Raw genomic sequence first — 14,261 nt, 5'->3', positions numbered from 1 at the left:
CTGTGGACTGAAGGGTCCCAGGTTTGATTCTGGTCAAGGGCATGTACCTTGGATGGGGGCACTTCTCCAGTAAGTGGTGTGCAGGAGGCAGCTGATTGATGTTTCTCTCTCATCGATGTTTCTAACTCTCTATCCCTCTCCCTTCCTCTCTGTAAAAAATCAATAAAATATATTTTTAAAAAGGGAATTTATCTCCTCTACTTCCTTCTCTCATCCCCACTCCCCACCTTTAGAGTTCTAGACTAAATAAATAAATAAATAAATCACAAGGAAATATTCTGATGGGCTATGCTTGGGTCTCATACCCAACCTGGACCAGATGTTACAAGCAAGAAGAGGAGATATTATGTTCAACAAAAATTGGATCAATGTGTCCTGGCTGGGTGGCTTGGTTGGTTGAAGTGTCATCCAGTACATCAAAAAGTTGTGGTTTGATCCCCAGAGGAGGCAGGTACAGGAGACAACTGATCAATGTTTCTCTCTCACATTGAAATTTCTCTTCTTCCCTCCCACCCTTCCTCCCTCCCTTCCTCCCTCCCTCCCTCTTTTATTTCCTCTCCTCTCTCCTCTCTCTCTAAAAATCAATGGAAATATCCTCAGGTGATCAATGCTCAATCCTGCAGTCAAAGAAATTGAGTCTTTTATTAATTGCCACCACAAGAAACACATAATTGGAGTTGGAGGGAAAGTGTTTCCCCAAAGAAAGGGTTGCTATTCTGGACTGCCAAAATACTTTGAATCCACTAACATGAGGTGAGGTTTGAACTTCCATCATCACCATCATCATCAGCAGCAGCAGCAGCAGCAGCACCACCACCACAATAATAACATTCATTGAATGTTTGCCCTCTGCTAAGCTGTGTGAAAAGTATTTTACACGTGTTATTTTCTTTAGTCTTCCCAACACCTTATGAAGAAGAAATTATTCCTATGTTATAGATTGACTGAGATAAAGAGAAGATAAGCAAATTGTCCAGTCACACAATTCAATTTTGTTTGACTCTGGAGATTGCTCTTTAACCACGATCCTATGTAGAACTAGAAGAACCATCAGAGGCTTTAAAATGAATCCATCCTTTAGAAATATATCTCATAGTGGTGTGGAAATTAAATTCAAGAGGGGAAAAGCTGCAAATAAAGAGGCCACTGCAACTGTCCAGGTGGGTGACAGTGAAAGCCTGAACAAAGAGAAGAGACTCCAGAGACAGTTAGAAGGAGATATCAACAAAACTTAGCAGTCATTGGAAGAGATAGGTGAAAGAGTGAATGGATTTAAGGATAATCTTTGAGGTTTGTGGCTTTACTGAGATGAGAAATGACACCTGTGTTTCTTTGTTTCTTCTTCCCTCTTTCCTTTCTTTCTTCCCTGCTTCATTTTAACAAAGATTAGAGATGGCTTGTGTTGAAATTAACCAAGATAGAAAAAACATGTGGAACAATTTGAGTGAAAAACTAATAAAATAAGTTGTGAACAAGTTGAGTTTAAGGTGCCCATGGAATATTAAAATGAGTGTGTCTAGTAGGCAGCTGAAATTGCACCTGGAGCTCAAGAAAGGAGAGGGCTGGTATCAAGTGGAAACTATACATATAACCAAGCCTTCGTATTCCAATCCAGTTTGCTTTACTATTGCTCTTTCCTGACTATATTACAAAAAATTTGAATATATTAAATTACATAATCTTAAGTATTACAATTTAATTTCACAAAACTTGCACATTAAACTGGAGTAATTGAAGGACTGCTGACAAAGGAAGATAGGAGTAAGTAAATAGGGTCCATTTATGAATCTTGTTTCACCATTGTCATCAGTTAATAATGAATGTAGTTAATGGTTATCTCTATGTGGTAAGATTTTTTTCTTCTTTGTGTTTCTCTGTTTCATAATTTTTCTATTCTTGTAATATTTAAAACTCATTCAATGCAGTGATATAGGTGTCTGGCCCAGTAACCCATTAGAAAATTTAGATGCTATCAAGTAGGGATATATGAAAGCTTCCAGGCTCTCAAAACATGGGCTCTTTGGGGAGCTCTCCAGGGTACTGGACTGCCTTTTCTGAAATTCTGATTAGTAAACCCAATCCTTGTGTCTCTCTTCTGATCTATTTGCCCTTGGTCTACCCTGAATCATACTCTTCTGATCAGCTGACTCTCTCAACTATGTCTTCACTGGCAACTTAATTCTTTGGATGAGTTCCCAACAGCCTTTAACTTTATGCTGATGCCTTCAAAATCTATAGAGCCAATAATCTTCCCACCCAAATTAATCCATCAATTTCTACTACCATTAAACTGCATTAACATATTTAATAAATAATACTGAGTGTAAACAAAAATGTAAAATTTCTAGAATATAACACAGGAGAAAATCTATATGACTTGGGTTTGGCAATTTGTTTTTAGATGCAACACCAAAACCATGCTATGTGACTTAAAAAATTGATGTTAGACTTTATGAAAATTAATTTTAGTATGTGAAAGACACCATTAAGAGAATGAAAAGAAAGCCAAGGATTGGAAGAAAATATTTGCAGAACACATATCCAGTAAAGTACTTATATCTAAAATACACAAAGAAATCTTAAAAGTCAACAATAGGAAAACAAACAACCTGATTAAAAATGTGCAAAAAACCTGAACTGACACCTCACCAAAGAAGATATACAAATGGCAAATAAAGCATATGAAAATATGCCAGCCCAGGCAGCATGGCTCAGTGGAGGGCGTGCAAGAGGTAGCCGATCAATGATTCTCTCTCATCATTGATGTTTCTATCTCTCTCTCCCTCTCCCTTCCTCTCTGAAATCAATAAAAATATATTTTAAAAAGGGGGCTAGGCCCTGGCCAGTGTGACTCAGTTGATAGAGTGTTGGGCCTATGCACTGAAGGGTCACAGGTTGGATTCCTGATCAAGGGCATGTACCTGGGTTGCAGGTTCGATCCCTGGTTGGGGTGTGTGTGGGAGGCAACCAACCAATGTGTCTCTCTCACAAGGATGTTTCTTTCTCTTTCCCTCTTCCTCCCTCCCACTCCTCTCTAAAAATCAATGGAAAAAATATCCTCAGGTGAGGATTAACAACAAAAAAAAACAAACCACAAGAAACAACTGAACAAAAGAAACAAGGGCTAGGAACAGTGATAGGTTTTGTCACTTTTATTTCTGCTAGATTCTGAAGTTGACACAGGGACTTTGACCCTAGGGTTCAACACAGATCACACATTTTCCCCAATAAATCCTAAGCCAACTGTTGTGAGAAATGGGGATAATATAACTTTCATAACCAGCCTTCCTCTAAGGCAGTGGTTCTCAACCTTCCTGATGCAGCGACCCTTTAATACAGTTCCTCATGTTGTGGTGACCCCCAACCATAAAATTATTTTCGTTGCTACTTCATAACTGTAATTTCGCTACTGTTATGAATCGTAATGTAAATATCTGATATGTAGGATGTATTTTCATTCTTACAAATTGAACATAATTAAAGCATAGTGATTAATCATAAAAACAATATGTAATTATATATGTGTTTTCTGATGGTCTTAGGCGACCCCTGTGAAAGGGTCGTTCGACCCCCAAAGGAGTCGCGACCCACAGGTTGAGAACCGATGCTCTAAGGGATAGGAGGATAATCTAGGACCAGCTTTGAGGGAGGGTGGAGGTTGAGAAAAACCAGTGCAACAATAAGGAACTGCTTTTCCAAGCCCAAAGCGACAAGTTGGCACAGGTCTTTGTTTATATCCCAGGATGTCTAGACAGGAGGCATCTCAAAATACCTTTGTTAGCTTTGATTTCTACGATCTATACAATGTCTGATGTTTGCTACATGAATGACCAGATGTGAGATGAGTGAGCATGTTCATCCATGACACGGATATTACTCCATGAAACATACATGTTACTCCAGAGTCTAGACCAGAATTTCACAAAAAGTGATCTGAGGATGGAAAGAATCTATATTTTCAGTCTAAAAAACTTCAAGTGACATTTTCCTTCAAACAAGCCAGACAAATTCATCTGGCCCTTCCTCAATTCTACTATTTATTTCTAGAGATGAAGTATGAAGAATAGGACAGAATGCTTTGCTTGTAGATATACAGTTTGTTGAAGGGTGGGATAGGGTGTGCAATTTACTTTTCCATTTAATTTTTAGTGATGCCCAATCTTTTATTAATTTGTTGGCTGTAACAGTTTGAGGATTACTATCCTAAAGGAATAATGAATAATGACTTACTATTATCCTCTAAATATATTTTAGATAAATGTCATCTTGCATTTGTTTATGCCGAAACTCATCTGACATGTTTTTACCCACCTTACTGGCTTAACAATAGCTTCCTTTAATTTATCCTCATACATTTGGGCTTTCATCACAAAGAAAAGATGTGTCATCTACATGTCACTTTCCCCCTTTAAGGCTCATTTTTTAATCTGTAAAATAGGATAATAATATATCACTCATAAGATTGTTGGAAACATTAAGTAAGAAACCCGTATAAAATGTCTGACATATAGTGGTTTAAGAAAGTAAATTCTTCTTCCCTCTCTTACTGGGTTCCTTGACAATTGAACAGTCTCACTGTTTCATTTTTTGTTCTCAAACCTCCTTGATGAACTATACATATATTCAAGGGTTACTAGAGCCAAGCATATGAACATTCAGAATTAGATAATTATACTAACATTGACCTAATAGTTTCAGGTGGTATTATAGTCAGGTCAGCATATGTTACAACTAAGGTTAGGCATTAATCAATATAACAATTTATCAGGCTATTTTCTCTCTCCAACTTTAGACATGTTTTGATTAAAGTACTCAATACAGCCCTAACCGGTTTGGCTCAGTGGACAGAGCGTCGGCCTGCGGACTGAAGGGTCCCAGGTTCGATTCCGGTCAAGGGTATGTACCTTGGTTGTGGTCACATCCCCAGTAGGGGGTGTGCAGGAGGCAGCTGATCGATGTTTCTACCTCTCTATCCCTCTCCCTTCCCCTCTGTAAAAACTCAATAAAATATTTAAAAAAAAATTTAAAGTACTCAATACAAAACTTCAATTATAATGATATTTAGAAATACATAAAACATAAATAAATAATATCAATTATGTCTAAAAATAATCCCCTTGGAGAGCATAGAGGGGATAAATAGTGATGGAAAAAATAAAATTAAATTCAAAGTAGATAAGTAAGCAAATAACAATCCCCTTGTATACTCCATGTGCTTTCCCTTTGCTTTTTTTTAAGTTGGTGAAGAGTATTATGATTATGGAGAAGCTGACAATCAAACTTTTTAAAATATTAACTTTATTGGGGTGACATTGGTTAATAGGGTTGTATAGGGTTCAAGTATACATTTCTATGATACATGATCTGTATATTGCAGTGTGTGATGATCACCAAACATTTTTTAAAAATATATTTTTATTGATTTCAGAGAGGAAGGGAGAGGGAGAGAGAAAAACAACCAGAACCACACAACTAGCTAACTCCTATTCATCTTTGAGGTCAGAGTTCTAATATCTCTCTCTTAGGGAAGACTTCCCTAACCCTCTAGACTAGGTATAAGCTCTCATAGTCCTATGAAGCTTTCATTCACAGCAATATATAATTATGTACTTATTTGTGTTACTTGATTTCATTGGTTTGAATACCCCTACGCATTACATTATAAATGCCAAGAGGGCCAGTAATACTAGTTCTTGGTGCAATGCTGATGTATAATGGACACTCAATAATATCTTTATTAATAGATTTTAATTTTCAGGCATTTTAGTTTTACAAAAAATTTGAGCAGATAATAGTACAGAATTACCATATAATTCCTTGTTTCCCTCCACTCGGTTTCCCTTAGTATGTTGCTTTAGTGTAGTACATTTGTTAGTGTGATACATTTGTTATAATTTAAACCTATAGTTTACAGTAAGGTTCATTCGTTGTATTGTACAGTTTATGGGTTTTGACAAATGCATTGTCATGATCCACCATTATAGTATCATTCAGAATAGTTTCACCACGGTAAAATTCCATATGCTTATCCTATTTGTTCCTCCCTCTCTCTTCCCTAACCTCTGACAACTACTGATCTTTTTCTGTTCTCTGTAATTTTGCCTTTTCCAAAATATTGTATTGTTGAACTCATAGAGTATGTAGCCTTTTCAGTCTAGTTGCTTCCACTTAGCAGTATGCATTTAAGTTTCTTCCATGTCTTTTCATGGCTTCATAGCTCATTTCTTTTTATCATTGAATGATATGCCATTGTATGGATGTACCACAGTTTTTCCATTCATCTACTGAAGAACATGTTGGTTCCTTCCAGTTTGGATACAAACATAAAAAACATATGTAAACATTCATGTGCAAATTTTTGTGTGGACATATTTATTTGTGTAAATACCAAAAAGTGTGATTGCTGGATCAGATGTTAAGACTATACCTAGTCGTAAGAAACTGCTGAACTGTCTTCCAAAGTGTTTCCATCATTCTCCAGCAATGATGAGAGTTCCTGTTGTGCTACATCTTCACCAACATTTAGTATTGTCAGTATTTTTTTATTTTAGCCATTATAATAGGTGTGTAGCAGAGTTCCACTATTTTAATATTCAATTTAATTATAGGATATCTGGTATATTTTCTTTTTAAAAAATATATTTTTATTGATTTCAGAGAGGAAGGAAAAGGGAGAGAGAGAGATAAAAACAGTAATGATGAAAGAGAATAATTGACTGGCTGCCCTGTGTACCCCCAACAGGGGATCAAGCCCACAACCCTGGCATGTGCCCTTGACCAGAATCGAACCCGGGACCTGTCAGCCTGCAGGCCAACACTCTATCCACTGAGCAAACCAGCTAAGGTGATCATCAAACTTTTTAAAATGAGTTTTCAAACTTTGTGACTGGAATTTGATCATTTGGTACTCATTATGCTTTGGCTGCTATTAAAATGTCTAAAAAGTTATAAACTGTAAAGATTTCCCATATCCTATGCTCAAATTTTTTAGGTTGCATCTATAAATCCCAGGAAGTTTTGCTTTTAAATTGGTTAGTTTGTTTTTAAATCTTTAGTCCTTGAAAAAACTCTAAACAGGTTATACTGTACATGACTGAAAAGAAACAGTAGAGTAGAAACAGAAAGGGATGTCATAAATATCAGTCAACAGCAATGGTTGATAGATTTTGGGAACTCCAGTCTATATAACTTTATTTAATTGAATTCTTTAGTCTGAGTTTAGTTCACTTAAGATATTTTGTCAAATGAGTGGTATTATTTCTACCCAGATCTCATTCTTACTTTCCCAAGCTTTCCCTTTGACTAAGTAGTGAACAGTGTGGGTGATGAGTATATTAGATTTCACAATTATGTCAAAATTATTGGGCTGAATTTTTTTTTAAGAGCACCAAGTGTTGTGGTATTTACTTCTTTATTTTTTTGAAAATTTAAAAAAAAATTATTTCAACTAGAACACTCTATTCCTTAGCTTTAATTTTACTTTCAGGATCTGTTTTGCTGTCTCCACACTCTGAGTTCTGGACCCTAGTCGCTGTATGATTAAGGGCTTTTCTGTTTTTTTCTCTTTTCTCTCACTGGATATTCTTGTCCTAAGTTTCACAGAGCCTTCTTAAAAAACATCTCCAAATCCGATTCCCCTAATTTTCTTTGGCTGTGTAACTGATCCAAGTGCAGTTTTATTCTCATTCCCCAGAGAGGGGAAAGATAAGGTGGCCCAGTACAGTTTCTGACTCCTCCTGGGCTTCATGAGTTTCCCTATCATCTGTTACCTCTACTTCTTTCACGGAATTTGAGGAAAACATCCCAACTTGTTGTTTAGGTTCCACTCCACCAGCCTTCTTCTATCTCTTCATAAATATCAACAATATCTCCCATTTTCAGCTCCAGTTCATCATTTTATGGAATGTACCCAGAGTGAACTTTACACTGATGCTTCTTAGTCTCCTTCTTAATGCTTTTAGTTCGTGGATGTGGCTGAAATCCTCCAGCTGGGAGTCCGTCGGTGCTTATTTTTTGTATAAGACTTGCTACATCCCCATGCTTTTCACATTTGATGGAATCCTGTCATCTTGGATTCTGTCTCTTTCTTAATTTCCTTAACAAAATTATCAGAAAAAATTTTTCTACTCCTATTTAGGTCTCCTTCTAGTCACCCTCCTGTAGTTCTTTTTACACTCCTGAAGATTTCCCCAACTCAAATAGTTGATTCATCATTATGTACAGCATCATAATTAAACTCCACAATCCAGCCAGCCATGCTGGGGGCCCCTGAGAGGAGAAGGCCGACACCTGGTGTTTACTTCTGTTTAATCAACTATAGTATATAATGTCAAAACAATACATTAGAACCAAGAGCTTTTAGGGTAAAAACTATCCATGCACAGATGGTGACCAGAATGATCAATTGAACTCTCGATGTATAAATACTGTAAAAACATATTCAAGTTGTGAATGGAATAAGGATTCCCACAGTATTAACCTACTTTTAACAAGCTGTGCAAATAAAGAAAGTGAAACATAATCTGTCCTATACATTTTTCACAATCTCCATGGCTGTAACATGAGAAATGGCTTTTTAAAGGGTAGAAATCCTCAATTACTTTTAGCCCACAAAAGTCCATCAGTTTACAGCTGGATGCTTCTATCCATTCAGAATATTTGGTACTTTTATGAACAATAGTCTCACTGTTTAAGTTAGTATATTTTATGTCCTTGGGACTAAAGTACTTTTAAGCCATGAAATGACTTTTGCTTTGGCCTTAATTTTACTTTTATTTCTAAATACTTCTGTAAAAGGGTAATTGTTTTTAACATATGTTTTCTTTGTAATAGAACATTAAAATTTTTCTCCGTATTTTCGCAAAAGCAAAAATCATTTGTATAAGTCAATAGTTGTCTCTAACAGATATATTGTTTCCAATTACAAAATATTGGTGTTATTTCTAGAGAAACATAAAAAGTATAAAGCATAAAATAAAAATTACTCAAAATCCATATATAGATAAATATCATTAATATTTGGGTATCCACAAACCATTACACTCAATTAATATTTGACAAAGGAGGCAAGAACATACAATGGAGTCCAAGACAGCCTCTTCAATAAGCAGTGTTGGGAAAATTGAACAGATACATACAAAAAAAAATGAAACTAGACCACCAACTTACACCATATACAATAATAAACTCAAAATGGATAAAAGACTTAAATGTAAGTCGTGAAACTATAAAAATCCTAGAAGAAACTATAAGCAGCAAAATCTCAGACATCTCTCATAGCAATATGTTTATGGATACATCGCTTAAGGCAAAGAAAACCAAGAAGAAAATAAACAAATAAAATAAAAATAAAAAGCTTCTGCATTGCAAAAGAAAACGTCAACAAAGTGAAAAGGGAGCCCTCTGTATGGGAGAACATATTTGGCAATGATACATCTGATAAAAAGTTAATGTTGAAAATATATAAGGAACTCATACAACTTAACAAAAGGAAGACCAACAATCCAATTAAAAAATGGGCAAAGGACCTAAATAGACATTTCTCAAAAGTGGACATACAGAGGGCTAAGAGACACATAGAAAAAATGCTCAATGTCACTGGTCATCAGAGAGATGCAAATTAAAATGACAATGAGGTATCACCTCACACTTGTCAGAATGGCTACCATTAACAAATCAACAAATGGTGAGGATGTGGAGAAAAGGGAACCCTCGTGCACTGCTGGTGGGAATGCAGACTGGTGTAGCCATTAAGGAAAACAGTATGGGGTTTCCTCAAAAAATTAAATATGGAACTGCCATTTGACCCAGTGATCCCACTTCTAGGATTATATCCTAAGAAACCTGAAGTACTAATCAGAAAGAATATATGCACCCCTATGTTCATAGCAGCACAATTTACAATAGCTAAGATTAGAGACTAGCCCAAGTGCCCACCATTAGATGAATCCATTTATACCATGGAATACTATGCAGTAGTAAAAAAAAAATAAGGATCTCTTACCTTTTGAGACAGCATGGAGAGACCTGGAGAGTATTATGCTAAGCGAAATAAGTAAGTCAGAGAAAGACAAGTATCACATGATCTCTCTCATATGTGGAATTTAATGAACAAAATAAACTGATAAACAAAATAGAACCAGAGACATAGAAGCATAAAACAGACTGTGGAATCTCAGAGGGAAGGCAGGGGAGGGTGGGTAGGTGGGAAGTGATCAACCAAAGAACTTGTATGCATATATGCATAACCCATGGACACAGACAATAGGGTAGTGAAGGCCTGGGGTAGGGGATGGGGGCAGGCTAGAAGGGGTCAATGGGGGACATATGTAATACCTTCAACAATAAAGATTTAATTAAAAAATATATTTAGATGTCCATATTCCCATAAAAACTACTTCCTTTTTTTGTTTAGATTCAAATATATCCATAAACTACATCTTTTTTTTAAAAAAATACTTTTTATTGATTTTTTGCAGAGAGTAAGGGAGAGGGATAGAGAGTTAGAAACATCGATTAGCTGCCTCCTGCACACCTCCTACTGGGGATGTGCTTGCAAGTAAGGTACATGCCCTTGACTGGAATCGAACCTGGGACCCTTCAGTCCACAGGCGGACACTCTAGCCCAGGGGTGGGCAAACTTTTTGACTCGAGGGCCACAATGGGTTCTTAAACTGGACCGGAGGGCCGGAACAAAAGCATGGATGGAGTGTTTGTGTGAACTAATATAAATTCAAAGTAAACATCATTACATAAAAGGGTACGGTCTTTTTTTTTTTTTTTTTAGTTTTATTCATTTCAAATGGGCCGGATCCAGCCCGCGGGCCGTAGTTTGCCCACGGCTGCTCTAGCCACTGAGCCAAACCGGTTAGGGCCATAAACTACATCTTTAAAAAGAAAGAAATGTGTCATCCATGGTTTGTATTTAAATTGGAAATAGAAAATACTAGAAGTGTGACTAGATGATTATGTGAATTTTTTATTTTCTAGTACCTATTTTGGAGACTAATGATAAATAGCTCCATGAAACCCAGAATTGAAGACATTCTCAAGAAAAGTTTTTTGATTAAAACAAAACAAAACAAAACTTAGCCCTAACCAGTTTGGCTCAGCGGATAGAGTGTCGGCCTGCGGACTGAAGGGTCCCAGGTTTGATTCCGGTCAAGGGCATGTACCTGGGTTGCGGGCACATTCCCAGTAGGGGCCGTGCAAGAGGCAGCTGAATCAATGTTTCTCTCTCATCAATGTTTCTAACTCTGTATCCCTCTCCCTTCTTCTCTGTAAAAAATCAATAAAATATATTTTTTTAAAAAACCAAAACTTAAATATGACTAATTATAAAGTATCACCATCCTATCTAATAATAGAGAAACATGGTAATTAGCCATACCTCCACTACCCTTCCCATTGGCTAATCAGGGCAATATGCAAATTAACTGCCAACCAAGATGGCGGCCGGCAGCCACACAGCTTGAAGCGAACAGGAGGCTTGCTTGCTTCAGTGACGGAGGAAGCCAATGTTCCCCGCCTGCTGCTGCCGGCCTCTGAGCTTGCAGTTTAAGAAACATTGTTACAAATATAGAAGCTAAACAAAACCCCAGAAACCTGCTTTCAGCCAGCCGGGCCTCAGAGCTGGAGTTGAAACAGTGTTTCGATTATAGAACCCAAACAAACCAGATATCTGCTTTCAGCAGCCGAGGTCTCAGAGCTGGAGCCGAGCCTCAGAGAGAAAGCCGGCTCTCAGTTCCAGTGACAGCCATAGAAGGTAAATAAATCCAAGAATAAAAAAAAAAGAAAAAAAGGAGAGGTTTGGAGCTTCAGTCGCCCGCCAGCCTGAAAACGGCCCTCAGCCCCTCACCCAGACTGGCCAGGCACCCCAGTGGGGACCCCACTCTGAAGGGGGTGTGATCAGCTGGAAACAGCCATCATCCCCTCACCCAGGCTGGCCAGGCACCCCAGCGGGACCCCCACCCTGATCCAGGACACCCTTCAGGGCAAACCAGCTGGCCCCCACCCGTGCACCAGGCCTCTATCCTATATAATTAAAGGGCAATATGCAAACTGACCCTAACAGCAGAACGACTGGGAATGACTGGTCACTATGACACACACTGACCACCAGGGGGCAGACGCTCAATGCAGGAGCTGCCCCCTGGTGGTCAGTGCGCTCCCACAGGGGGAGCTCTGCTCAGCCACAAGCCAGGCTGACAGCTGCCAATACAGCGGTGGTGGTGGGAGCCTTTTCCACCTCCTCAGCAGCGCTAAGGATGTCCGACTGCAGTTTAGGCCTGCTCCCCGCTGGCAAGTGGACATCCCCTGAGGGCTCCTGGGCTGCCAGAGGGATGTCTGACTTCCAGCTTAGGCCCAATCCCCTGGGGAGCGGGCCTAAGCCAGCAGGTGGTCATCCCCTGAGGGGTCCCAGACTGCAAGAGGGCACAGGTCGGGCTGAGGGACCCCCCCCCCGAGTGCACAAATTTTTGTGCACCAGGCCTCTAGTCTATACTAATAAAAGGATAATATGTTAATTAGACCAGGTTGACCAGACATCTTCTGGACATCCAACTTCCTTCTGGACAAAGCCACGGTGGTGGGGGCCAAGGCAGAGGCAGTTAGGGTTGATCAGGCCAGCAGGGGAGCAAGCAGTTAGGGGGCGATCAGGCCGGCAGGGGCGGGCAGTTGGGGACGATCAGGCTGGCAGGGGAGTAGTTAGGGAGTGATCAGGCCAGCAGGCAGAGGCGGTTAGGGGCGATCAGGCAGGCAGGCAAGCGAGTGGTTAGGAACCAGTGGTCCTGGATTGTGAGAGGGATGTCCGACTGCCAGTTGCAGGATCGGGCCTAAACCGGCAGTCGGACATCCCCCGAAGGGTCCCAGATTGGAAAGGGTGCATGCTGAGCTGAGGGACACTCCCCCTGTTCACAAATTTCTTGCACTGGGCCTCTTTAATAAATAAAAATACAAGAAAATACAAGAATAAAGACTATGTTTTACATACTCACAATTGGAAATCTACTTGAGCGTCGGCCTGCGGACTGAAAGTTCATGTATGCACATGAATTTCGGGGGCATGTGCCTTGGTTGCGGGCACATCCCCAGTAGGAGGTGTGCAGGAGGCAGCTGATCGATGTTCCTAACTCTCTATTCCTCTCCCTTCCTCTCTGTAAAAAATCAATAAAATATTTAAAAAAAAAAAAAAAAGAATAAAGACTATGTTTTACATACTCACAATTGGAAATCTACTTTTGTCCACCCCTGTACTGTAGTTCATGTATGCACATGAATTTCATTCTTTTTTGTTGTTGTTAATCCTCACCCGAGAATATTTTTCCCATTGATTTTTAGAGAGAGTGGAAGGGAGGGGGAGAGACAGAGAAAGAGAGAGACACATCAATGGGTTGCCTCCTGCACGTGCCCTGACCAGGTCCGGGGATTGAGCCTGAAACTGAGGTACATGTGCCCTTGACTGGAATCAAACCCAAGACCCTTCAGTCCACAGCCTGAGAGACTCTAACCATTGAGCAAACCAGCTAGGGCCTGAATTTCATTCTTAGCAGAACAGTGGAAAAGCTGCACAAAAGTAACTCAACTGTTTTTATATCACTTCTTGAGATGTACACATTCTACCAGCACTACCTCCAGCTTACTGATGAGTAAGGAAGAACTGAAAGGAATAGAATTATGGGTTGCTATCTTTTCCTTTTCTTCTATGTCATTATACTCAGTATAAGTGGTTGGCAAATATAGGTTGGCTTATATTAGTAAGAAAGGCTATGATAGGGTTCTTAGTCATTTGTGTTTCTTAGGATGCCATTGCTTGCTTTCTGCTTTCAAAGCAAGTTCTGGTTTGAATAGAAAACATGGCCTCTCAGGGCTGTTAGGAATGTACTTAGTTTTGGACACAACCTTGTACTGCTTTGAATCTTACTGAACTCTCAGGTATTATGGATCTATACTGGAATTCTGTGTTTCTGGGGTAAATCTTGAGAGTTAATGCAAATTTGGCAGCAAAAAATATGGAGGACAGTACCAAGTTTTTGGTCTAAATCATGTAAATAAGTTAAACTTAAATTGCATTCTATTAACCAATATCAGTATATTTCTGTAAGCATAGTTATCTATACTAATAATAAAGAAATATGCAAATTGTCTGGGACACCGTCACAGTAACAGTAACGACTGAACAGCAGGCTGTGTGGGGCAACCAGGTCGGCAGGGGGGTTAGTGAGGGACAACCAAACAACTAAACAGCAGGCTTTGTGGGGAGA

Source organism: Myotis lucifugus, unplaced genomic scaffold (genome assembly GCF_000147115.1).
Source record: "Myotis lucifugus unplaced genomic scaffold, Myoluc2.0 scaffold_110, whole genome shotgun sequence".
Lineage (NCBI taxonomy): Eukaryota > Metazoa > Chordata > Mammalia > Chiroptera > Vespertilionidae > Myotis > Myotis lucifugus.
This window is presented reverse-complemented; position numbering follows the sequence as displayed.